This window comes from Littorina saxatilis, linkage group LG7 (genome assembly GCF_037325665.1).
Source record: "Littorina saxatilis isolate snail1 linkage group LG7, US_GU_Lsax_2.0, whole genome shotgun sequence".
Classification (NCBI taxonomy): Eukaryota; Metazoa; Mollusca; class Gastropoda; order Littorinimorpha; family Littorinidae; genus Littorina; species Littorina saxatilis.
Window position 1 is genome coordinate 56,820,960 of NC_090251.1, and position 27,046 is coordinate 56,848,005.

The 27,046-nt window shown below is 44.0% G+C and overlaps 1 long non-coding RNA gene across 1 annotated transcript; it reads left to right on the top strand.

Moving 5' to 3' along the window:
- The first annotated feature begins 17,614 nt into the window (after nucleotides 1-17,614).
- Nucleotides 17,615-25,308, top strand: LOC138971864 (uncharacterized). Its single transcript, XR_011457403.1, has 3 exons — nucleotides 17,615-17,861; nucleotides 24,084-24,183; nucleotides 24,717-25,308. It is a non-coding gene; the product is annotated as an uncharacterized lncRNA (long non-coding RNA).
- The last annotated feature ends 1,738 nt before the right edge of the window (nucleotides 25,309-27,046 follow it).

Here is a 27,046-nt window from a genome sequence, read left to right on the forward strand (position 1 = left end):
GTATTCTGTTACTATTTTTGTGCTCAGCAGTCAAAGGGACACAATCCACGATTTAAAAGTACAGTATAATATAATGTACACACTTAGCTCCCTTTCATTGATTCAAACTTGTTTCATCAAACAAAAACGCCTTTGAATTATATTAGATTACCGATTTTTATTGTCATAGCGACTTTGTTTTGAGCAGGTAGAGGTTACACACCGAGTGTTCTTTGATGATACAAATATTGGTCGAAGCTAGCAGTATATAATAATGACAGTGGATTCAGAGACGCGCGGCGCCGTTCAGTTGTGTTCCGAATCAGTGTCGACGCGCTGCGCTTCGAGGATCGCTGCGCCGATTGGTATCGCGCGAAGTTTATTGCCGTTACATGTCAATCATTACACGCCGGTACCTCCGCTTCACCCGAAAAAAGCCGGGGCCACTTGCTGCGCACCGGGGCCGAGCCACGAGAGGCGTGACTGAGTTTCTGTGTGTGTGTGTGTGTGTGTGTGGTTGGACTCTATAGGCCCATTGCAGAAACTCAAGTTAACAACAGCATTTCTACTCGGCGCGCGCGGTATGAGAATCACGGGTCGTAACTCTCTGGAATTGGTCATCCGCCGCCATGTTGGATGCCTTGCACGATCTCTGACAGCCTTGCTTGAGCGTTGGGTGGCGACTCGACAAAAGTGAAAATGACACGTTGTGTGGCCAAAAACTGCAGTCAGCAGGCACACATTAGGATCCCTAAAGTTGTTTACCATCAGGGTGACAACTGGAAGGAAGTTACTGAGCGGAGAAGACGATTATTTGAAGTTATTGAGACATCCCAGTGCACTAAGGGATTTATAGAGCAAATCGAGAAAATTCATTATTGAACGAAGCGCATAGCGCTGAGTTCAATAATTATTTTCGAGATTTGCTCTATAAATCCCTTAGTGCACTGGGATTGTTTCAATAACGATATTGTCAGTACCGCCATAGAAAAAAGAAGATTCCAAGCGCACATTTTGCAACGCGCATTTGAATAGGCATAACTGTGTGGTCAGGTCGTGTACAGTAAAGATCTACTTTTGTGTGGGGTGTCTCAAGTGTGTCGTGCTTTCGTCACACGCATTTTAATTTCTGTTGGTAAATTCCAGTGTAGCGTTAATCTGAACAGTGATGATCTTTCAGAGAGACCTCATTTGAACTCGGAGAAAGGGCTGTGCTCTTCATTATTTGCGATTCGAAACCTCCAGTCGAGCTTCGACGGATTGACTGTGCGGAGTGACTCCCCTTGAATTGACTCGAACTCGAAGCCGCGGGACTCGACGGTTCGCACATTTTCAAAACAAATGTGGTATATTTTCGTGTTGTATCTTCATTCATCGGGGAGTCTGATACTAAATATGAACGGTAAGAATGCTCTGAACCCTACACGTATTATATCCCCATCGTTTTTTCGTTCACATTTGCCCAACATGTTAATTTGCTGAGCGGGGTTTATGTCGTCTGCTAGGGCAATCAAACCACTGCATGCAGTCTGCACTGACTGAGTCTGCACGCACGAGGCACGCTGGTAATAAGTCTTATAATGGTAAGAACGTTCTGAACCCTACACGTTTTCGATTACGATTGTTCTTGCCTTGAAATAATAATTCGGAAACCATTCATTTACTGAACTGATGCAGTCGTATTTCAGTGTAGTCAGTGCGGCTACGTATGACAGAGTCGATCGAGTCAGTCTTCCCGCAAACTGGTCTAGCTGGTACGTTATCGGAATAACACTTGTGTTTTCTGCTAGCGGATGGGAATTTTATATTAACTCATCATTTGGTAATGTGGATGATAAGCTACATGCCACTAACACGATGAGAAGAATCTATGCAAGTCGGCAAGAATTAGATGAAACCCAGCGGCTTCTATTTTTAGATCAGTGGCAGCCGCACTGTGGCACAGGCACATGCAATCTGTCAAAAAAAAACCACTTCTGCTTTAATTGAGAAGTAGGGAATTTATGGTCATTTGGTATTGTGGAGAATATAAGCTACATGTCAGTAATTAATTCTGAGGATGAGAGCACAGTCTTGCTTAGGTAAAGGGCGTAAGAATACGCTCTGTGGAAAAGTTAGAGCACTCCAAGAGTGCGCTAACAGTTTTAGCGCATCGCCATTAGCCAATCAACTGGTTCACATCAGTCATGTGACACCAGTACTTACTGACAAAACTGGTTATTTTTTGCTGTGTGCAGTGCGCTAATCAACAATTGTCCATCGGTTGTGCCTTTAGAGTGAACACTGTGATAGGATGCTTTGAAAATTATACTTTGCAGTAGTTACCTGAGCTGCATTGTAGCCTACCTCATTTGCCTGTCTTGAGAGCTTTATCTTGTGAATTTTGGTGCACTGTCTGCATGGTAATTTGAGATAAAGAATAAATAAATGAATATAATAATGTATTAATTCTTGCTTTACTTTTTATGTTGTGCTGTTGTGTTAAAAAGGCAGATCCCCTTTGGACTCATGCATGCACAGTTTTCTTCATTTTGTCTGCATACACAGTGAAATACGCAAAAAGAACAAGAGTGCAATGAAGAAAACTAACAAAGACGGCATCCAATATGGCGGCGCGAAGAGAGTATGAGCGGAGTTGTGCCCCTTAGAGCTAAAGCTAGCCGATCCATTTGATAACGTCACGCCGAGTAAGAAGAATGAATTGGACCTATTAGTCACCTGGCTGGCTATAGTGGGAGGGTTACTTTTGGTGGTCACATTAGATATTATGTTTTTTGGAAAGTTCGTTTTATTTGCAGCCACAGTTCGGTAAACGACAAATGGCTAAACCCAACCACCTAAGAATGAGAAGCGTTTTTGTAACATGACCCATATTCTGCAAAAATGCAGCCATGACGCAGGGGGTAGGTTACAAAAAAACGTCATGTACCGCTTGACTGCATACGGATATAATCAAATTTGTCACGTTTCAATATATCACTTAAGGTGATTATGAACCGGTTAATTACTACTAATTAACTAACCACACCACGATCCACTCTCGCAGTCATACAATTAAATAGAGTCAACAAAAGTATAAGTTTCAGACGCCTGTTTATGTATAAACTCTCCACCTCCCTCGAGCCTTCACTCAAAATATGTTCCTTTTACGTTCTCAACACGTAAAAAAACAGTGTTCACTGACAAAATGCCAGTAGTATATAGAAAATTATAGTAACACGCTGAACCCGTGTAAATATAGTTAAATGCGAATGTTCTGTTCGAAAAGCTCTAGTTCGTGCAGGGGTCACACCCCACGTTGTCACTACTCCAATGAAATCATAGATACGAAAAGACAACGGTGGTCAACGGGGTGCGTACGACATGGTGCACTTAGCTTTATCTCTGCTGCTGCTGCTTAGCCGGTATGCTGGTTAGCCGGTTCGCTGGTTAGCGTGTCCGCTGGTTAGCCGGTTCGCTGGTTAGCCGGTCCGCTGGTTAGCCGGTCTCCTGGTTAACCGGTCTCCTGGTTAGCGTAGCTTCAACAGGTCCCGCCAAAGTCAGCCGTGCAGACGTTACAGGAACACGTAACGAAGCGAAGCGAAACGAACGGAGGCTCAAAAGCCTATGATTGTACTCTCAATGGAAGCAAAGTCCGCTTCCTCCCTGGAACAGCCTCTGTTCGTCAACAGTGACCAAAAACGTCCAGAACCCCTTGTCGAATCCTTATGCGAAAGCCATCGCCGACGAAGGAAAGTTGACGACTTGTCCTCAGCAAAGTACTGGCAGTGAGACAGGAAAAACTAGTGGAAGCTCCCCTAGAGTGCCGAATACAATATTCGGTGAAAAACCATCATACTCTAGAAACTGTGTATTAGATCCTTCCCCTTCTGCCGCTGGGTGTCAAGTGCCCCGTGCTTGTGTCTCTCTCAGACAACCTAGCCAATAACACGTGACTGACCTTGTCACAAAACCAGTCCAGCTATACACAATTCTGCCTCCCAAGCAGAAAAAAGACACGAGAAACTTAATCCCTGAAAATCCCGTGCGCGCTGTCAGCGAAAAACCGTCAGCCCTGTGACAGCAAAAAAAACCACTGTGAAACTCGTGCGCTACAAAACATCCGTGCTGATTGAGCACTGTCAGCAAACTCTGCTGTAGCCCAATATCACGTACAGGCGCTTTCTATCATAATCGACCAAGAACAGGCACTCCACTGAGTGACACTTTCTTGGTCTCTGTCACCCGATCGTGACACACCTCCCCTCTTCAAGACGAAACCTCGGTTTCGCTCACAGTCATGTTCTCCTCTACAGCCCGAGAGAGAAAGTCAGCTCCAACATTGTTGGCGCCCGGAATAACGCGTACCGTGAATTGGTACGGTTGGAGAATCAACGCCCAGCGCATAAGTCTGGCGTTTGCCAACCTTGCAACCTGAAGATATTGCAGAGGTTGATGGTCTGTTTCCAGACAGAAAGGTCGTCCGTACAGGTACGCTTCGAACTTCTGGATGCCCCAGACAATGGCGAGACACTCGCGCTCAACCGTTGCATACGCTGCCTCGGCCGAGGTCAGCTTACGGCTGGCGAAGCAAACAGGGTGCAAAAACCCCTCTGTCTCCTGAAGCAACACTGCCCCAAGTCCCTTCCCTGAAGCGTCTGTCCTCAGCACGAAGTCCTTGTTCAGGTCTGGTAGTCGGAGAATAGGCTGACTGGTGAGTCGCCTCTTCAGGGTGTTGAATGCGGAGCTACATTCCTCCGTCCACACTACAACGGTCGGTTGTAGTTTCTTGGTAAGGTTGGTCAGTGGTAGAGCGATTTCGGCAAAGTGCGGGATGAAGCGTCTGTAGAAGCTGGCTAGGCCCAGGAAAGACCTGACTTCTTTCTTCGTGCGCGGTGGCTCCGCCTCCCGAATCTTCTGGATCTTGTCGTCCTCTGGAACGAGCAATCCCTCGCCGACAACATGACCCAGGAAAGACAACTCCCGAAATCCCAAGTAGCACTTGGACGGTTTAGCTCCCAGATTTCCGTCCTTCAACCTTCCGAACACGTCGCGCAGGGCGTCGAGATGTTCAGTCCATGTCTCTGTCGCGATCAGCACATCGTCGATGAAACTGCTGATGTCCTCGCGCTTCAATGGTTCCAAAAGTTTCCTCATCATGCGAGTGAAGACGGCCCCTGCATTCTGTAGACCAAAAGGCATGACTGTCCACTGGAACTGGCCGAATGGAGTGGTAAATGCAGTCTTTGGGCGATCTTCCTCGGCAACTGGAATTTGCCAGTATCCCTTGGTGAGGTCTAATTTTGAAAAATACTTGGCCTTGGCCAAGTGACTGAAGAGGTAGTCCACATCAGGCATGGGTTCCGCGTCAAACGCCGTAATCTTGTTCAGCTTCCGGTAGTCAACACAGAACCTGACGCGTCCATCCTTCTTCTTCACAAGCACAATTGGTGAACTGTAGGGAGAGTTCGCTGGCTCGATGACGCCCAACTTCGTCATGTCGGCGATTTCCTTCCTGACCACCTCCTTCTGGGCATGAGGCATGGGATACTGCTTCGTCCTCACTGGCTGTTTCTCCAGCAAGTCGAAGGTAAACTCCTCTAGATGCGTCTGAAGTGGTATGTCTGTAAGGACCCGTGCTGCATCCTTCAGGATCTCTTGCAAGTCCGCCTGCTGGTCGTCCCCAAGATCAGGTGAGATGTGCACGTCCGTGTGATCCTCACTAGCCTCCAACGGACAAACTGGTACACGTCCTCCTCCCTGTTCTTCCGTTGTCTCGTCCATCACGACAGCAACTGCTTCTGTCACTTTGTCCTTTTCCCCGTAGGCAGTCCTCTCTATGTAGGCGCGCAGCAGGTTGGCGTGGTACAGGCGTGCCTTCCCGTTCATGACGATCCTGTAGTCGTTCTGGCCCACTTTCGCTGTCACCTCAAAAGGTCCTTGCCACTGCAGTTGTAGCTTGTTGTGTTTGACAGGTAAAAGTAGCAACACCCGTTCTCCAATCTTGAAGCTGCGCGGCCGTGCCTTGCGGTCGAATCCTCGCGCGTAACGCTGTGCTGCTCTTCCCAGGTTCTCTTGAGCCAGTTTGCAGGTCTCTTCAATCCTGTTCCTGAGTTCTACGATGTAGGTCGCTGTCGTCTGCACCTCCTCGTCAGCTTCTTCGTCCGTCCAAGCCTGACGCAGGATAGCCATGGGACCGCGTACCTGTCTGCCGTACAACAACTCAAATGGGGAAAAGCCCAAGCTCTCCTGAGGAACCTCGCGGTATGCGAAAAGCAATGCTGGGATGTACCTGTCCCACGTGCGTGGTTTCTCCTGAGCTAGTTTCCTCAGCATGGTCTTCAAGGTGCCATTGAACCTCTCCACCAGTCCGTTGCACTGAGCATGGTAAGGAGTGGTGAAGTGCTGCTCCAGTGATAGCAGTCGTGCTGCCTCCGCCATCACTCCTCCCGTGAACTGCGTGCCTCTGTCGGTGAGTACCTCTGATGGAATTCCCAGCCGGGACCACATAGTAACCAGAGCCTCAGCTACTCGCGTGGCTTCAATCGATTTCAGAGGGATCGCCTCTGGGTATCGAGTAGCGTAGTCCACCATGGTCAAAATGTATCTGTTTCCGTCCTCAGACGCAGGCAAGATGGGCCCAATGATGTCCACTGCCACCCGACGAAAGGGTTCGTCGATGAGCGGCATCTTCTCTAAGGGGACCTTCCTCACCCTTCCTTTGGCAACCACCTTCTGGCACTTATCGCAGGACGCACAGAAACGTCGGACATCCGTGCAGATGCCTGGCCAGTAAAAGTGGCGCCAGACACGATCCGTGGTCTTCTTGGTACCAAGATGACCTCCCAGAATCGAGTCGTGTGCCGTTGCCATGACACCCTCGCGAAACTCGCGAGGCACGACAACCTGTTTGAATGTACCTTCTTGGTTGCTGAACTCACGGTAGAGCAACTTCTTGTCCCTGAGGAACCTTGACCTCCCATGCTTCCCGCTCAGCTTCACCTTCCCCGACTTCGCGTGCTCCCGAGGAGTCGCTAATGTCGGATCAGATGCCTGAGCCTTCGCGAGAAGCGCGGGGGTCACGTTCCCCAGGGCAGCTCGTGCAGCAGGTAGGGGTTTGAGAGGTTTGTCCTCTCGCTCCGCCTGTGCCCGCGTGAGCACTGAAATGACGTCGGGAGACCGATAAACGGGAACCTCCCTGGTGACGCCGTCCACAAACTGAACCCGGTTTCCAATGAGCAGGTCGCATGGAGGATCGTCCATGACGACGGCCACAATGGTCCCCGTGAACAACGGTGTTACGACCTTGATCACTGCCGTGTTCAAGTCGTAAGCGTGAGATGCCTCGGCCATTCTCACTCTGATGCTGTCTCCTGTGTAGGCCATAGCTGGAACTAGACTCGCCCGAACCACTATCATGTCTGCCCCTGTGTCCCGCAGACCTTCGCCCTTCACTCCGTTAACGTAGACGTTGCAGTGGGGCTGGAAATGTTTCCTGGAGCACGGAATGCAGAGTTGTGGAATGGTGCATGAGCTCGTGACGTCCCTTAACTCCTCGCTGCCAACAAAGTGTACGCCCTTCTGGTCAGCCTGTCTCCTGTGGCAGTCCTTCTTCACGTGGCCCCGCTTGTTGCAGTAGTAACACTGGATGTCAGATCTGGAACTTGATCCCTTGTGTCCCTGATCGTCCTTCCCGTCCTTGGGTCCTGAAGAACCTGAATTTCCCGATTTTCCCGGCCGTGAGCCTGAAGATTTGCCGGAGATCGCTTGGGCGTCCTCGTGTACTCTGATCCAGTCGGCTGCCTCCTGAGTAGTCTTTGGCTGGTGCTCCTGCACGAAGGTCACCACCTCAGGTCGCAGGCTGGACATCAGTTGTTCCATGACAATGAGGTCGGCAAGGTCGTTGACGGTCCAGTCCTTTTCGGCCATCTCCACCCAGCGCCGCAGGTAGAGATTAAGGCGTGCCACAAACTGATGGCTCAGCTCGCCGCTCAGTCTCTTGCTGTTACGCAGACGTCGTCTGTAGGCTTCCGCAGTCAGGTTGAAGCGCTGGAGTAACGCCTTCTTTAGTGCCTGATAGTCTCTCGCCTCGTCGTCATCCAAAGCGTTGTAGAGCTGCAAAGCACGTCCTTTCAGGCAGGTGCTAAGGCGGCTAGCCCACGTGGCCTCTTCCCACTTCTGGTCAGATGCAATGCGCTCAAACCGGCGTAAAAAGTCGTCGAGCTCGTCCTTGTCATCGTCGAACGTCGGCAGTCTCGTACGGTCGGCAACAAACGTCGGCGCGCTAGCCTGAGTAAGCGTACCCTTCTCGGCCTGTAGCCTAGCTAGTTCTAGCTGGAGATCGCGATCCGCCTGTTTGTCCTGTCTGTCACGTTCGGCCTGTCGTTCGGCCTGTCGTTCCTGTCTCTCAAGCTCGTCTTTCTTATCCTGTCGGTCACGTTCGGCCTGTCGTTCGGCCTGTCGTTCCCTTTCTTGTCTGTCTCGTTCATCTTTCTCTTTCTTTTCTTGTCTGTCTCGTTCATCTTTCTCTTTCTTTTCTTGTCTGTCTCGTTCATCTTTCTCTTTCTTTTCTTGTCTGTCTCGTTCATCTTTCTCTTTCCGTTCTTGTCTGTCACGTTCGTCTTGTCGTTCCTGTCTCTCACGTTCGGCCTGTCGTTCTTGTCTGTCAAGCTCTTCTTTTCTCGTCTGTCGCTCTATGTCTTCCTTACGTTCTAACTCCTTGCGCTTAAGCAAACTACGCGCTCTAACGCGTGCGTCTCGCTCTGTCTGTTCCTCGCTACCAGGAGTCTCAAAAGTTAATCTCTTCGTAGGAGATCCCCCTGTAGCCATGGTTAGTTTAGCAAAGCTTTATCACAAAAGTAAGTCTAACGCAGCTATAGCTAGAACACGCGGTGATGAAAGCGATGGATACAAAAATCCAGCAACCAGAAAATGCAGAAGAAAAATCCAAACAGTGTAGAACAAAACGCGTAGCCTACTTTATGGCTGCTTTTTGCGGTGAAACAAAGTGTTTCCCACAGCCGTGGCCTACTTTATCGGCTGCTTTTTGCGGTGAAACAGAGTGTCTCCCACAGCCTTGATTAGGACAGAAGTCCTCGGACCCTTCCCCCCCAAAATTCCAACAAAGTCAAAATATGGAGAAAAATCCAAGTAAAACAAGACGGTAGAAATGTAACCTGTTACAAAATGCGAAACAACAATGTAGAGAAAACTGAGTAAAACGAATAACAAATCCGCTAACCCCGCTCAGCTCTCTGCAACGGAAAACTCTGAACGTACAACAACAAAGATTCACAAACAAAGGAAAGGGAAGTAATCACAGTTAGCGCATACAATAACTCACAAATTACAATTTACATTTCCTGCAAGATGTGAATCGCTTAAGGTGTGGTATATGATCAAAACTACACAAAAAAGGGCAGCACCAAGCAGAAAATAAGTCGAGCACTGACGAGATTATCTGCTCTTAGTTATCCTTAATTGGTGGGTCTTTATCAGTTGGAAATTAACTGAGTAAATCCCGGCTTGGCCCCCATGTGTCACGTTTCAATATATCACTTAAGGTGATTATGAACCGGTTAATTACTACTAATTAACTAACCACACCACGATCCACTCTCGCAGTCATACAATTAAATAGAGTCAACAAAAGTATAAGTTTCAGACGCCTGTTTATGTATAAACTCTCCACCTCCCTCGAGCCTTCACTCAAAATATGTTCCTTTTACGTTCTCAACACGTAAAAAAACAGTGTTCACTGACAAAATGCCAGTAGTATATAGAAAATTATAGTAACACGCTGAACCCGTGTAAATATAGTTAAATGCGAATGTTCTGTTCGAAAAGCTCTAGTTCGTGCAGGGGTCACACCCCACGTTGTCACTACTCCAATGAAATCATAGATACGAAAAGACAACGGTGGTCAACGGGGTGCGTACGACATGGTGCACTTAGCTTTATCTCTGCTGCTGCTGCTTAGCCGGTATGCTGGTTAGCCGGTTCGCTGGTTAGCGTGTCCGCTGGTTAGCCGGTTCGCTGGTTAGCCGGTCCGCTGGTTAGCCGGTCTCCTGGTTAACCGGTCTCCTGGTTAGCGTAGCTTCAACAGGTCCCGCCAAAGTCAGCCGTGCAGACGTTACAGGAACACGTAACGAAGCGAAGCGAAACGAACGGAGGCTCAAAAGCCTATGATTGTACTCTCAATGGAAGCAAAGTCCGCTTCCTCCCTGGAACAGCCTCTGTTCGTCAACAGTGACCAAAAACGTCCAGAACCCCTTGTCGAATCCTTATGCGAAAGCCATCGCCGACGAAGGAAAGTTGACGACTTGTCCTCAGCAAAGTACTGGCAGTGAGACAGGAAAAACTAGTGGAAGCTCCCCTAGAGTGCCGAATACAATATTCGGTGAAAAACCATCATACTCTAGAAACTGTGTATTAGATCCTTCCCCTTCTGCCGCTGGGTGTCAAGTGCCCCGTGCTTGTGTCTCTCTCAGACAACCTAGCCAATAACACGTGACTGACCTTGTCACAAAACCAGTCCAGCTATACACAATTCTGCCTCCCAAGCAGAAAAAAGACACGAGAAACTTAATCCCTGAAAATCCCGTGCGCGCTGTCAGCGAAAAACCGTCAGCCCTGTGACAGCAAAAAAACCCACTGTGAAACTCGTGCGCTACAAAACATCCGTGCTGATTGAGCACTGTCAGCAAACTCTGCTGTAGCCCAATATCACGTACAGGCGCTTTCTATCATAATCGACCAAGAACAGGCACTCCACTGAGTGACACTTTCTTGGTCTCTGTCACCCGATCGTGACAAAATTATACCTTAAACGAAAGCTAAAGATTGTTGCCATCAGACAGCAAGTAAAATGCCTAATTCGTATACACAGTTTTATTTTTAACAACATCTGTATAACATGCGGACGACAAAACAGGAAATGCCATTTTCTCAATCGATATGTATAGCTAACTGAACGCCTGGTTGAAACCGCAATCAAAAACATCTTGAAAATTGTTTATTCTCACAGCTAGAATTATTTTACATCAACAATTGTTAATTTACCGAGGAAAACAACAGTCATATAAGATAAATAATGGATGATTCTGAATCAACTCCGAAAACCGAACCGGGTCGAAGCAAAAAAGAGTTTACACATACACAGGCTTGAAAAGGGATAATTTGGTTCAATCTGTTAGATTTTTACCCATAACGTTAAAGATCAGCTCAATATAAAAGGAAAGTGATCATTGTAAAAGGATTTTGCTATCGCAAAATAATTCAACTTCCGGTTTTACCACATGGCGTCCATAATATTATCACTTTATTACATAGCGTGCATTTGTCAGAAATTATACTAAATGTTAGAAGCGATCTTAAAGTGAAAGTAACGTTTAATAAAAGTATGCGCATTTACTTATTGATTGATATATGACTAAAATAATGGACATGTAATTTAAACGTACAATACGACATTTTGTACACTACCTCTCTAAAGAAAACGCGACTATGACCGACCGATATGTATGTGTAAATTAGGTCATTGTTAGTGATGAAAACGGGTTTTCTTTAAAAGATAACACGCAAACTGTGAAGTTCAAGGCCATAAATGATTTTAGTACGACTTCTTCAAAACAGGTCTGTTTTTCACTCCACCAGTTTCAGTTTTAATAAAATATATGTATAGCTGTCATTTTCAAAAAACCTTATCTGCAATTCACTTAACCAAATACACCATGAACCCAGAAGATATTAGAGTGAGACACTTTACAGTGAAATATGTTATGATTCCCCTTATTTCAAAATATATGCATTTTAATTGGCAGACACGATTCACGTCGTAGGTACGTGTCGTCTGGTGAGGCAACTGTTAGCATTTTTTGTCGTAAGAATTGACATTTTTAAACATAAATCATGGACAAAAAACTAATTCTACAAAAAGTGCAGGTTTTCTTGGTATAGTCAGTTAAAGCATCTTAAAATTCAAGAAATTGTGCAATTACGTGTATGTATTTGAAATGGCAGAAAATATTGAATGAAAGTGATTTTTGACTGATTGAAACCCTACCCCCACTAACAAAATGGGCCCTGAGATTAGGGGTGTTAGTTAAAGATGACTGAATAATGGCTATGCTTTTCCCCTAAAGTATTCAAACCCTAAACATATTCATAGGCAAGATGTTCTACATTAACACAATTAACTTTTTAAACATATACATATGCTTAGTACACGATACTTCCGGTTTTTCTACCGGATGACTTATACATTTAGGGGGTAAACACCTTATCGTAGAAAAAGCTTTATTTTCAAAAAGTGCAAGTAATTATTAAAATTCATACATAATATTTATATATAGGAGTTAATTTTCCTTCGAAAGTCATTTGTTTCAAGTGGCAGACAATGTCAGTTGGAGAGTTACATGTACGTAAAGCGTATAACTGTTGTCTGTGATTAGTGCATTGTGGACACATTGGCACCATTTGATCCTAAATGCTAAACGATGTCGTGATCATACCACAGTTTTAGGATAATTTTACATCGCATCGATTACTAAATTGATGGTAGAATTTCACTGATAAATTCTATTTCCGGTAGCGTCAGTGCCGTTATCTTTTTCTTTTTGTAATAAGGTAATAACGAATGAACCACGTGTCACACTCTTATGCTAGTCTTTAAATGACAATTCCAATTCTAGTAAGTTAAAAGGCATGTATTGAGCGTTACATACATTTATACCCCCCCCCCCCCCCAGGATTACAATGCAAGTAAACACATATAAAGAGATAGTAACGTTTTACATGGTTACACGTTCAGTAGTGAACGTAACGTGTGGTTTAACAAAATTACTTGCACATACAATAGTGAAGTCTGTCTGTGTGTCTTTGTTTGTGTGTTTGTCTATGTCTGTCTGTGTGTTCGTATGTTTGTCTCTCCCTCTGTCTGTCTATCAGTCTGTCTATCTCTCTCTTTCTCTCTGTGTCTCTGTCTGTCTGTCTGTCTGTCTGTCTGTCTGTCTGTCTGTCTGTCCTCCTGTCTCTCTCTCTCTCTCTCTCTCTCTCTCTCTCTCTCTCTCTCTCTCTCTCTCTCTCTCTCTCTCTCTCTCTCTCTCTCTCTCTCTCTCTCTCTCTGCGAGGTAGGTGCACTTAAAGAGAAAGCAATACAGAAAGAAATGCATTTCTCTACCAAGAATGAAGTTTGTCTGTCTGTGTGTTTGTGTGCGTGTTTTTTTTGGTTGCGTAAGTGTTTCTCTATAAGCATCTCTACGTCTTTGTTCGCGTACATAAGTGCGTGCGTGCATGTGTGGGTGTTTCTGTGTCGGTTTGTCTCACTGTGTGTATGTCTGTCATTTTGTCGGTATGTTTGTGTATGTGTCTTTGTGTGTGTGTGTGTGTGTGTGTGTGTGTGTGTGTGTGTGTGTGTGTGTGTGTGTGTGTGCGTGCGTGCGTGCGTGCGTGCGTGCGCGCGCGCGTGTGTGTGTGTGTGTGTATGCGTGTGTGCGTGTGTGTGTGCATGTGTGTGTGTGTGTATGTGTGTGTGTGTGTGTGTGTGTGTGTGATTGCAATTATTCCTCCTTTTTACATTTAGTCAAGTTTTGACTAAATGTTTTAACGTAGAGGGGGGAATCGAGACGAGGGTCGTGGTGTATGTGCGTGTGTGTCTGTGTGTGCGTGTGTAGAGCGATTCAGACTAAACTACTGGACCGATCTTTATAAAATTTGACATGAGAGTTCCTGGGTATGATATCCTCAGACGTTTTTTTCATTTTTTTGATAAATGTCTTTGATGACGTCATATCCGGCTTTTCGTGAAAGTTGAGGCGGCACTGTTACGCTCTCATTTTTCAATTAAATTGGTTGAAATTTTGGTCAACTAATCTTCGACAAAGCCCAGACTTCGGTATTGCATTTCAGCTTGGTGGCTTAAAAATTAATCAATGACTTTGGTCATTAAAAATCTGAAAATTGTAAAAATATATTATTTTTTATAAAACGATCCAAATTTACGTTCATCGTATTCTCCATCATTTCCTGATTCCCAAAACATATAAATATGTTATATTTGGATTAAAAACAAGCTCTAAAAATTAAAAATATAAAAATTATTATCAAAATTAAATTTTCGTAATCAATTTAAAAACACTTTCATCTTATTCCTTGTTGGTTCCTGATTCCAAAAACATATAGATATGATATGTTTGGATTAAAAACACGCTCAGAAAGTTAAAACGAAGAGAGGTACACAAAAGCGTGCTATCCTTCTCAGCGCAACTACTACCCCGCTCTTCTTGTCAATTTCACAAAAATAAACAGATAATGACGTCATTTTAAGTGGCACAAACGTGTACATGAATGCCTTCCCTTTCGAATGATTTACAGTTATAGAATTTCTGTCAAGCGGTTTAAGTTTTATGTCCGTTTTATGAACCCAACCCTCAAAACAAGAATAGTAACGCCAAAGAAGGAAAACATACACACAAACCAACGTTTTTCTCACCGGTGGTTTGGAATATTGCCCCAAAACTTTAGATTTAGTGTTGTGGTGTTAAACTCTATCAGAAAAATGTGTTTGCTAACGTGACGCCAAAAAGTAACCAAAACGGTCCTTAGCCGACTGACTATATACTCTCTGGTTGGACTCAGTAATGACTGACGATGACGACTCGGACTACAGGCGGGAGGTAGATAAGTTTGTTGGGTGGTGTGATGATAATTATTTAGAACTTAATGTAGGCAAGACCAAGGAAATGATTATGGACAATAGGAGGAAGGAACATGTACATGGGGATATAGTGATTAAGGGGGAGGTTGTAGAGAAAGTAGAGCAGTATAAGTATTTGGGAATAATCATAGATAATAAGTTGACATGGAAGCCCAATACTGATGCTATTGTGAAGAAGCTCCACTCCCGCCTGTACTTTTTGAGAAAACTCAGATCTTTTAATGTTAGACAAGAGATTCTCCAGATGTTTTATACCTCAACCTGCAATAGTGTGCTGTACTTTGGATCCGTGTGTTGGAGTGGCAGCATCAGCAAGCAGGACAGGGATAGATTAGAGAAGTTCATTAAGAAAGCAAGTGGGGTAGTTGGGAGGAAGCAGGACACTTTTGCATCAACGCAGGAACGACGACTGACTGACAGGCTACAGAAGATTTTGACCGATGACACGCACCCACTCAGACCTGAACTTGACAGCAGACGGATAGACAGAAGATACACAAGAACCGCACGCTACAGAAACTCATTCATTCCATCTGCAATTCACATCTTCAACTCTCAGGTGGGGCGCTAGGTGCTGGTGCTGTCGCTCTGACAACGGCATAATCTTGACATCCTTTTATCAGTTGTTTTTCTCTGCTGTTAGTTATATTGATTTATAGGATACAAATGTGATAAGATAATGTGGTTAAAATGTGATAAGGTGATAATGTGATATAATTTTTATAACAGGCAATACATTGCTTCTATTTTTAGGCTTGTTTTAGTAGGTGTGTGGGTACAGTGTTTGCGTGTGGCGATATGATGTGAGTATGCGATGTGAATGTTGCTACATGCATGGTTGATTGATGTGTGCGTGCGTGCGTGTGTGTGTGTGTGTGTAGAGCGATTCAGAGTAAACTACTGTCACAGTACCGATCTTTATGAAATTTAACATGAGAGTTCCTGGGTATGATATCCCCAGATGTTTTTTTCATTTTTCAATAAATGTCTTTTATGACGCCATATCCGGCTTTTTGTAAAAGTTGAGGCGGCACTGTCACACCCTCAATTTTCAATCACATTGATTGAAATGAGTTGGCCAAGCAATCTTCGACGAAGGCCGGACTTCGGTATTGCATTTCAGCATGGAGGCTTACAAATTAATTAATGACTTTGGTCATTAAAAATCTGAAAATGGTAATTAAAATTATTTTTTTATAAAACGATCCAAAATTACTTTTATTTTGTTCTAAATGTCTGAAAACTGTTTGACTGGCTCTGGCTCTAAGGGTAATGCTTGTGCTTCGGGCACTCGGTAACACCTACTAGGGCTGATGGGGTCTATGTCGACCAAAAGAGTGGGATTTCCTGCAGGTGGAGTTCCTGTATGTAGGGGGATTTTCTGTTTACAGGGAATCCCACAGGTTGGAGTTTTTCAATAAAACTTGCAAACCATACTCGAATTTCTAAGAAATATCAAAAAAGATAGAAAAACATCAAATTCTACCGATGTCGCTAAGCATCAGGTGACTTTAAGCGATATCAGTCACGGTGAAACGCTACAGGAACTTCACCATGTGGTATTCCCTGTATACAGGGAATTCACCTACAGGAACTCCACCAACAGGGAATTCCGCTCTTTTGGTCGACATTGAGAAATATACTATGGAAATATACATAACAAAAATCACAAAGAAATACATTGAAACCAAACATTCTCTACAAGAAAAAGGATAGGAAACAGAGTCAGAACAGGCGTGTGTTTAAACTGGTGGATGGACAAATGCATCAGAAAAAAACCTACTTGTTATCATTACGGAATGTTCAGAAAAAAGAATACAGATAACAAACACTTGAAGACCAGCCCCAAACGACCCATCCCTTTACAAACACAAAGTGTGTGTGTGTGTGTGTGTGTGTGTGTGTGTGTGTGTGTGTGTGTGTGTGTGTGTGTGCGCGCGTGCCAGTGTGTGTGTGTGTGTATGTGTGTGTGTGTGTGTGTGTGTGTGTGTGTTTGTGTGTATGTGTGTGTGCCAGACTATGTTTTAGCAGCTGGTTATATTACCGGAATACACATCTAGTAAGTTTTAGTAGTTTTAGTCGTTCTTTAACCACTGTGATGTGTTGGAAGAGTTTATTTTTATGTGCTGTTTTAGAGGTACATTTTATCAGTATGGAACATGTTCAGTTCTTACAGTAGTTGATAGTGGGGGGGGGGGGGGGGGGGATCCTATCTTATTCTGCGTACTTTTATTGTGGTTCCGATAGCTCTTAGAGTTTCATAGTTCTCACCATGTCTGTATAGTGTATGTATTAGTTACTGTGATACCAAATTGTCCTACCCATGTATGTATGATGCTATGCGCCAGTGATGTATGAATGCTATTTATTTTTGTTTTTATCACACAGCAAGCTGCTTTCCTCGTGTATTTTTTATGTTCATTCATGTATTGTACACTTGGCAATAAATTATCTATCTATCTATCCATCTATCTATATTCAGATGGGTTTTATTGTTGATGAATTGTGTTTTATTAACAGTCACAAAGTAGTATCTCAGGTGGAGATAACACAGTAGTTTACCGAATTGTAATGTATTGTATTGTATCATATTGTATTATATTGTATTATATTGTATTGTATAGTATAGTATTGTATTGAATTGCCCGGTTGTGTATTGTTGTGTAGTGTGGTGTATTTTAGTGTATTACATTGCATGCATTGTATTGTAAGTCGCCACGTACCAGCATAGGCCCTACTTAATGACTGTTCAAAATAATTGAATATTATTCTTGTTTAAATAAAAAGCCCAAGGCAACAGCAATAACCTTCACACCTCAGTGACTTCTGAGCGAAAGAGTGCAAATTACTGTGTGTACCGGGCGCGCCAAGTCAGGGTGACAATCTTCCTGGTTAGGCTCGGCCCCTTTTGCGCTGTTATATTGGCCGCAGGGTGCGCGCGAGACGGATGGCTCACAGCGGCTGTCTGGGTAATTGGGTCAATGCTTTCAGACGCAAACACTTGAGGAACTTTAATCGCTGCCCGCAATGGTTGAATTTTAAATGTGAAGCCTTGTCCAGTGCAGGACTGACTGACTGCAGGACTGACTCAGACACCGGTCAGTCAGTCACCGGACAGTCCACATGCGGAACATCCTCCAGGCACAAACCTGTCAACGTCACGTACTGTCACATCATGGCCACTGGGGTGAGTAGACGTGCTTGTCTTTCACCATTAATAATAATAATAATAATAACGATTACTTATATAGCGCGTAAACCTCGTGGTGACAAGCCCAGAGCGCTTTACACTTACATAATCACAATACAAACAAGGAAAGAGAACTAAATCCGAATAAATTCAAACATAGTCACACACACCCACACACGCACGCACACACACACACACACACGCACGCGCGCGCGCACACACACACACACAATCTTTCTTTCGTCATTGTCAATGTTCAGGTAACCCGCAGGCGCAATGTCATTCCATGTACGCATACGTTATACGGCTAGTACAACACACACAGGCACATAGGCCTACACATCTTCACGAACGCCACACTTTAGTAGATAATACACGTGGCAGCGCCAATGCCGGACTTACCGATCATGGGATCTCCTTCAGAGGTCTAACTTAAACATGTGTGTTTTGAGGGCTGTTCAAAAGGCAGATGGTGACTGAGAATCCCTAAGCACCGGGCCATTAGTGCTCCGTACGTACAGGAAACATATACATTCCAAAACGTCTACCCCTGCCTGCCGTGTGTTATTGTGGCGGTGTAAAAGAATAGAGATTGTTTTTTGTTTAAGTTTGCGTACTTAACGTAAGACAGATGTGTGAGATTTGCTTTCTCAAGTATCTTGTTATTTACAACCCGTTTGCTGGGACTGACTGACTAATTGGGTTTCACGTCCTCACATGTCTTGCCGCTGCGCTGCGCCTGTTGAGGGACATTGATTTGATATCATGATAATAGAGTAGCCTACGTGTGTGTGTGGGGGGATGGGTTGTAGGGCTAGTAAGAAGTTAAAAGTTATACGATAAGATTGTTGCATATTGCAGGCTCGTACCCTTCACCGTTTTAATCTATCACCGTGGGTTACTTAGGGACAGACGGAGTTTGCTGGGAACCGACGCAAGACGTCCCATGTTACTTAGTAGGAACCTAGGCATTGTTTGGAGTAAAACCTGCCATAGGCCTACATTTTTTTTTTTAACTAATAAGTTAATTTTTTGGTCAGAAAAATGTCCCGCCGCCTGTAAATATATCAAATTTGATGAAATAATTGTGGATAAACACATTCGACATTCGGTATTTCTGTGCATGTTAAAACGTACGGGCCTGAGCCTTGTCAATATAATTATGCGTGATATCGGAAATTCCCGTTCGGTGAAAGTAACTGCGAGTACTGACCTACAAACAGCTGTCTGCAAAGAAAAATGTTGACATCCCGAGGTACACAGGGGAAGAAGACATTAATGCAGTTTTTGCTTTGGTTTTGTGTGTGTGTGTGTGTGTGTGTGTGTGTGTGTGTGTGTGTGTGTGTGTGTGTGTGTGTGCGTGCGTGCGTGCGTGTGTGTGTATGTGTGTGTGTGTATGTGTGTGTGTGTGTGTATGTGTGTGTGTGTGTGTATGTGTGTGTGTGTGTATGTGTGTGTGTGTATGTGTGTGTGTGTGTATGTGTGTGTGTGTATGTGTGCGCGCGTGCGTGCGTGCGTGCGTGTGTGTGTATGTGTGTGTGTGTGTATGTGTGTGTGTGTATGTGTGTGTGTGTATGTGTTTGTGTGAGCCCCGTTAAGCTGCCTTTTGCAAGTTTACACACCCTCATAAGGATGCCGGGTCGGTATATCCTGCCGGCAGCATAGGAAAATATTGTCAAAAGCCGTATAAAACGGTCAATAAATACCCCTAAATTAAGTTTCGTTTCGTTTTACGTCAGGCAGGAAAATGGAGGTAAAATGTCACGGATGCATGTTTTTTACACACCTCTTGCGTAACACGTGACCGCGCTTACGCGGTAAAATTCCTCACACAAGGTCACACAAGTTCGGCGCGCCATAAGTTCAGTTGACACTGAAAATGGACGCCGTAGTTTGGAGAGAGCAGCGGCAAGAGCAGCGATGTGACCGAAAGAGGCCGGTATATTTAATTTGGATGATTTATGTTTATAATATACGAAAGTGTGTGTGTGTGTGTGTGTGTGTGTGTGTGTTTGTAGGAGCACCGTTAAGCTGCCTTTTGACCACTTTATGATAGTAAATGTCAACATACACTACATGGCATCTCTATTCATGTAAAATGTCAGCTTAGCTAAAGTTTCAAAATAGGCGAATGATTTCTTTCCAACTTCATTTAGAATTACAAAATAAAGTTTCATCTCAAATCTGGACAGAATCGGCCTGTAAACTCTGCTCATTTTTCCCGGCATCTTAATGATTGTGCAAACTCACTGACCGGATAACGTGGCTCACACCAGTATGTGTGTCTGTCTGTGTTCATCTGTGTGTGTGTGTGTGTGTGTGTGTGCGGCTTTTAATTTTGAATTTGTTGAGTTCATATTTACTTGTTATACACACACACGCTATAATTATATATTGTCTAAATACAGTGGAACCCGCTTATAAGAAAGTCGAGGGGAATATTTTTTGTTGCTTGATATAAGAAATATTAAGGCTATTTCTTTCGCTTATCCAAGGGCAAAAAATTTCGTCCTATTTTGAAAAAAAGTATTTCATAGTAGGACCTTGATTCCATAAATTGCATAATACTTTCCATAATGAAGTTAAAATAGTTTTCCAATGAAAAAAAATACTTCAAATTCTGCAAACAGTATTTCCAACAATTTCCTTTTCCCTGCATCCTAATCTTATGAATTTACAATTTTGCAAACTCTGAGCAACATTTTCATTCACATTTTTCATAAATCCAAACAAAATAATTTGTTCTCAAATGAAATATCAACCGAGTACAACTGCTATTCAAGAGGTCTGTTGAAGTCATTCCAGAGTTAGTAATAAGCGGGCAGATTCAGAAAATATGCAACATTTTTTCACTTTCGTATTTACAGAATCTAGTGAGAGTTTAAGACTGTAAACTTGTTTTAGTTTGTACAAACAACCGGATGGCGACACCAACAATGCGATGAAGCAGTCTGGTATTAAACCGTCTGATCTGCGTATATTTTGCGGTTTTGAAGAATTTAAATTAGGTATCAATTTCAAGTGTAGGTCACAAAACAACTTGTTCCACCTAGTGATGCCTTCTGGGTTAAACTCGACCTCCAATTGTAGACCTACATCTTTAACTGCATCCGGGCCTTTACGAATAACCTGCAAAGGATTATAAATCCAATCCGATACAATCAAAAACAATGCAATACAATACAATGCAATGCAACACAAAAATAATACTTTATAGTTATTAAATTAAAAGAGAACTTACACATAATAACATTAAAGCACATCCTTATAAACAACTAGTACACACACACACACACACACACACACACACACACACACACACACACACACACGAACGCGCGCATATAAAGTGTCATTTGCAGTGTCTGCATGCAGTAAGCTCTCGACTAACATTTCTTGTTGACTTCTGTGACGTGGCTTTCAAAGTTCAGTTTACTGTCAAGCACTGTTCCTGAATATGTGTACTCCCTCACCTGTTCCACTTTCACATCATCTAAAAATAGATCTGGAATTAGACTTGGTTTTCTCCTAAAATCAATTATAATTTCTGTTGTTTTTGTCATCTCAAATCAATAACACCACTTCTAAAAAAGCCAGGCCTTGACACGGAGTGCTTAAAGAACTATAGACCCATTTCAAACTTACCCTTTCTGACCAAGCTGTTAGAAAAGTGTGTGCTAGCGCAGCTCCAAGAACATCTGCTGAGTAATGATCTTTTGGACGTCCATCAGTCCGCATACAAGAAAAATCATAGCACAGAAACCGCTCTTCTTTACGTAACTGACAAGCTGCTGACCAGTGCTGACAACAAGGAAGTGTCTGTGCTCGCACTCTTGGACCTCTCGGCGGCATTTGACACCATCGACCACGACGTCCTCCTAAAGAGACTACAGTTCACGTTTGGAATTGCCGACAAAGCCTTCCAGTGGTTCGTGTCATATCTCTCTGAACGCTTTCAAAGAGTACAAATAGGTCAAAAAGAATCATCCCCTGTTCCCCTGAAGCATGGAGTACCTCAGGGCTCTGTTCTAGGCCCGGTTCTGTTTACACTATATACACAGGACCTATCTGACGTCATCTCGAGGCATGGCTGCGAACACCACAAGTATGCCGACGACACCCAAATAGAGGATTCTGCTCCCCCCAGTGATTTTCCAAAAGTGGTTAAAAACACTGAGCGCTGCATTGAGTCAGTTAAAGACTGGATGATAGACAATAAACTCAAGCTGAATGACTCAAAAACTGAGGTGATGCTGTCAGGCTCAAGGCATGCTTTAAATCAGATTGACTGTACTTCCCTGACAATAGGCGACACTCAGATTGTTTCCCAAACCGCTGTTAAGGACCTAGGCGTGTACCTGGACTCTGCTCTGACAATGCAAAAACACATTAGTTTTGTTTGTAAATGTGCCTTTTTTGAGTTGCGCAAGATTTCCTCTGTCAGATCATTCCTGACACTCCAAGCCACTGTTCAACTTGTCTCCTCTCTGATCCTGAGTCGACTTGACTACTGCAACTCATTGCTTGCCGGCCTCCCCACTGAAGAACTTGATCGCTTACAGAGAGTCCAGAACAGTGCTGCAAGGCTCATTCTGCAGAAGTCTAAGAAAGACCATGTCACTCCCCTACTTACCACCCTTCACTGGCTTCCTATGAAGTACAGAATCGAGTACAAGCTCGCTCTGTTAGGGTACCGCTGTTTTGAGAAATCACTCCCCCCCTATTTGTCCCATTCCCTCAGTATCTACGAGCCATCCCGTTCTCTCAGATCCTCCTCTGAAAAACTCCTTCGCATCCCCAAAACCAGGACCAAGACCTTTGGTGAAAGAACCTTTAGGTACCAGATTCCGACCGTCTGGAACTCGCTTCCAAGTTCTATCCGTGATTCCAGCAGCCTTTCCTCCTTCAAAACCCAACTCAAAACATACCTGTTTCGTAAAGCCTTTGCTTAGCCTGAGTAGACTCTCCACAACTCTATTCTGTTTTGGAACTCTCTACCCTGTATGTGCTTTATGGTCTCTTTGTCAATGGTATCTTTGTGTGTGCGCGTGCGTGCGTGCGTGCGTGCGTGTGTGTGTGTGTGTGTGTGTGTGTGTGTGTGTGTGTGTGTGTGTGTGTGTGTACTTTTAACATTGTACGCTAAATTTTGCTTAGTGCTTGGGTTCTTGGTGTTATGTCTCAGTTAAATGTATGCTTTGTATGCTTGTTGATTTGTGCTAGTTTATTCTATAATGAATTTGTAAAGCGCCTGGAGCCAATTGATGGGACTCGCGCTATAGAAAAGTTATTTATTATTATTATTATTATTATATATTTAAATCAAGATACATGTAGTTGTTTCTGTACCATAAGTGACACTTTTCAACTTCGTTGAAATACGTACAATCACAGTTTGAAACATATGGCCACTAGTTCCCAATTCCAGTGGGGGAGCTTGTTTATTTTATCTTGTCAGCGAGCCGCGCGGTGATAAATCCCAGCCGCGTAAACATTGCAGCCAAGGCAAGAAGAAGGGGGAAACTCGGGGACTTTTTCTACATATGATGTTTTGTATGGCAGCGTCATCTGAGTATTTTAATGACTGGTGTTAAATAAAGTATTGCCTGTGCAGTCATTTGTATACAGAATAAAATGATAAGGAGATAAGACTGTGCCCTGTGGTGACCCTGTGGTGACCCTGTGGTGACCCTGTGATGACCCTGTGGATATAGAACGAGATGAAGACAGAGCACCTTGGTAACAAACTTATTGAAGCCTATTGACAAGAAAATGTATGATCCATACAATAAGCGAGAGGGTAACGTTGATTTCTAATAACTTACTTGCCATAGTTCATAACATGAGAGCTTAAAATTTAACAAATCATGCAATCTCTAAATTTTCTCTGATTTTGCCTGAAAGATTAAATCACACCTTTATAAATTAAAACAAAAAACAACTTTTGACAACAGAACGACATTTACATTGATTTGCAATAACTTATAAACAAACAAAATATCATGTTCAATCCGCTCCTTATTTAACAACTGTCACGCGATCTCGTACAATGTTCATGGTACAGTGCAATAAATCCTTCCAGTCCGCTTCCTAGCAAAAGGAACAAATACTTTGCCAGTTGTTTTCAGCAACTTTGGTAGTACAATATATCTTTAAACATCACTCAAATGAATTAAGTTTTATTGATGTCAACTGAAATAGAACATGTTCTCCTCTTCCCAGACCTTTGAACACGATGGACAGACCGGCTTCGAGCTCAGTCCTGGTGTACCATCTGCCTCGTGCAGCTCGTGCTGTCATTGCTGCTCGATCTCCTCAACAAGTGAGTTATTCGTCCAACTCTTTGCCACTAAACGCAGTGGCAAACCACTATGCAAAGACAATAGATGTGTAACACAGTAAAAACAAGAAAGACACTTAATTGACCTGCATTATTGTAAAATACAAATAAAACATTTACAAAGTTATCAAACAAATTACACGTGCTTCACAGACCTGGAAACGGGATTGCCTGTCACCCAGTTAGACAGAATATTATGTGGACCTAATAGGGGTCAACATCCTTACACGAGATACAGTGCACAATACAAGTCGATAAGGAATATATCGTCGTACGTATTTTTCATTTACATACAAATGAAATGTGTGTAGATAGCAAGACGTCTGGCCAAAAATAGATAAATAATTCTTTTTTAAATCTGTAGTTGACCGATTTGATGGGAAGACCATCATGGTGGTATAGAATGGCACGATCAAGTCACCCAATTTGAAGATTTGTTTTGCTAATAATGTTGCCATTTTTTAACATTTGATTGCATTTTTTCTTATGTTTCGTTTCAACTTGATGAATTACAGAGCCCCCTGTTGGGCCTAGCGGTGAAGCTGACACAACAGCAGCCAGATGAGAGCAGCAATGAAGGACCTAGCGAAGCGGTGGACACCACTTCAGCCAGCTGAGTGCAACAATGTAGGACATAGCGGTGAGGTGAACACCACATCAGTCAGATCCTGGCAACAGTAAAGGGACAGGACCTCACCCTCTTCTTTCTGTGGGTCACTGTTGGCAGACTGAACAGTCCTGACTGATTAATCAGGACTCTGTTCTGTGCAGGGAATTCATAGAACTTTTTCTGTGTTACTTCAAGGTATTTTGTTACCCAAAATATATAGAAAATCCACATATTTGGCCCTGTATTGACAGAACTGATACGTTCACATTTCTGTGGACAACACTAAATACTGTTTGCCAAAGTTGACCACAGCTTCATTTCTCGTTGTTGTTGTTGTTTTATTTGCATTGCGGAAATAACACACATAATGGCACACTCGCGGTTGTTCGAGTTATACTTTGTAAATTGTTCATACGCAAGCAACGCGCAAAACAAAGACGTTTAGACGTCTATAGAGCGAACCTTTGTGCAAGCAAAAAAAGCTGTATTCTAAGATACTATCTGCTAAAGTTATTAACAGTAAGATAAAACACAACATTATCATCAGATCGTGCAATATGGCTTTGCCGACTAAAAAACCTCGAAATGACTTTGAACATGACATCAATAAAATTATTGAGAAAGACATGTGGTCGGACCTATCAACACTTCTCCAGGATGGCGGCCTTTCTGACGCCGAACAGTGTGGTGCAGTGGAGGCAGCCAGCAAGCATTGTGCAGAATCCCTCTTCCTGTCTCTCATCAGTCCTCACTGCTCCAGCAGTCAGCTGCACTCTGCATTGCCACACCTTGCTTCCAGGGGACTGTGGCGAGCTGTGGGGCACGTCTTACAGCGTGGTGTAAGCACCGATCTCCTCACTTGGTCCGTCCACCAAGCAGCAAGGCAGAGCGCTCAACAGGAACTGCTGTCTTTTATATTGCCGCACTGTGCCGAGGATCAGCTGGACTCTGTGCTAGCGGCCCTTGTGAAGCGAGGTCTGTGGCGTGCGGTTGGTGTGCTGATTCAACAAGTTCAAGGAACCACGCGCAGGTGGGCGATTGAAAAAGCTTGTCAAGTAGCCGGCGAATATGATTTGGTTGATTTTATCCTTCCTGCCTGCAGTGATGTGGAGACTGGTTGCTCACTGGCACAGGTTGTGGCTCGGGGACTTTGGCGTGCTGTTGGCGAAATGTTACAGCGAGGTGTCAGTGACACACTCCTTATCTGGACGCTTCAGAAAGCTTTTACACAAGCTGAGTGTGAACTGACAAGAAACCACATTCTGCCTCACTGCACACGTGATTACCTGAACCGTTTCATGTCGTACCTGATCTCAACAGGTCGATGGAACGACGTTGACAAACTGCTGCAGTGTGTGGAAGAAAACATGTCGACATGGTCAGTTTACGGGCTACGCGTGGACAGTAAACTTCTCTCCCTTATCGTCGACAGGAACTGGAGTGACATCACTGCGTTGTTACACAAAGCTATCGAGGACAGCTACAGCCACGCGGAAACAATTATCACAGAGGAATATGAAGGAAAGACATTTGCGTATCAGATATTATCTCCCACTGGAAACGGTTTGTGGGAACCAGTGGAGATGGGCAACCCGTCCTTTGTATGGAGGCCTGGAGGTGAAGGGTTCCCTTCGTGCTGTTCACACTTACACTCTGTACTGGTGGTTATGTGTTTTGACCTTGACACACGTGAACACCTCTGTGTGCATTTCAACTGCGCTGGTCACCAACTACACTCTGTGTTCACCAACTGTGTGAGGAAATGTTCATCTAAAACATTGTCTGGTGATTTCGAAACTTGGAAGGTTGACCACATTGATGTAAATCTTAACAAGTTGATACACAACAGTCGGAAAGAATCGATTGTTTATGTATTAGGATTCCTGTTTGCACGAAAAATTTGGTGGGCTCTTTACAACGTGTCAGAGCAAGATCCCCTTAAGACAGTGCCAGAGATTTCAACGGAAACAGCAGGATTCAACAAAAGTCAAACTGTCGACGGGGAACAAATATGTTCGGTCAGGGAAACCGAATTATCAATGTCACAGCTTGTGGCTGGAGGAAGATGGCGGGCTGTTGGTGTCATGTTAACAGAGGGCGTTGGTGACTCACAACGCGAGTGGTTAATCCACGCAGCATGTCTACATGCACCGGAAGAAGACTTTGTGCAGCACGTGCTCCCTCACTGCTGTGACCGGCTACTGGACTCTGTGCTGACGGTGATGTTGGGACGAG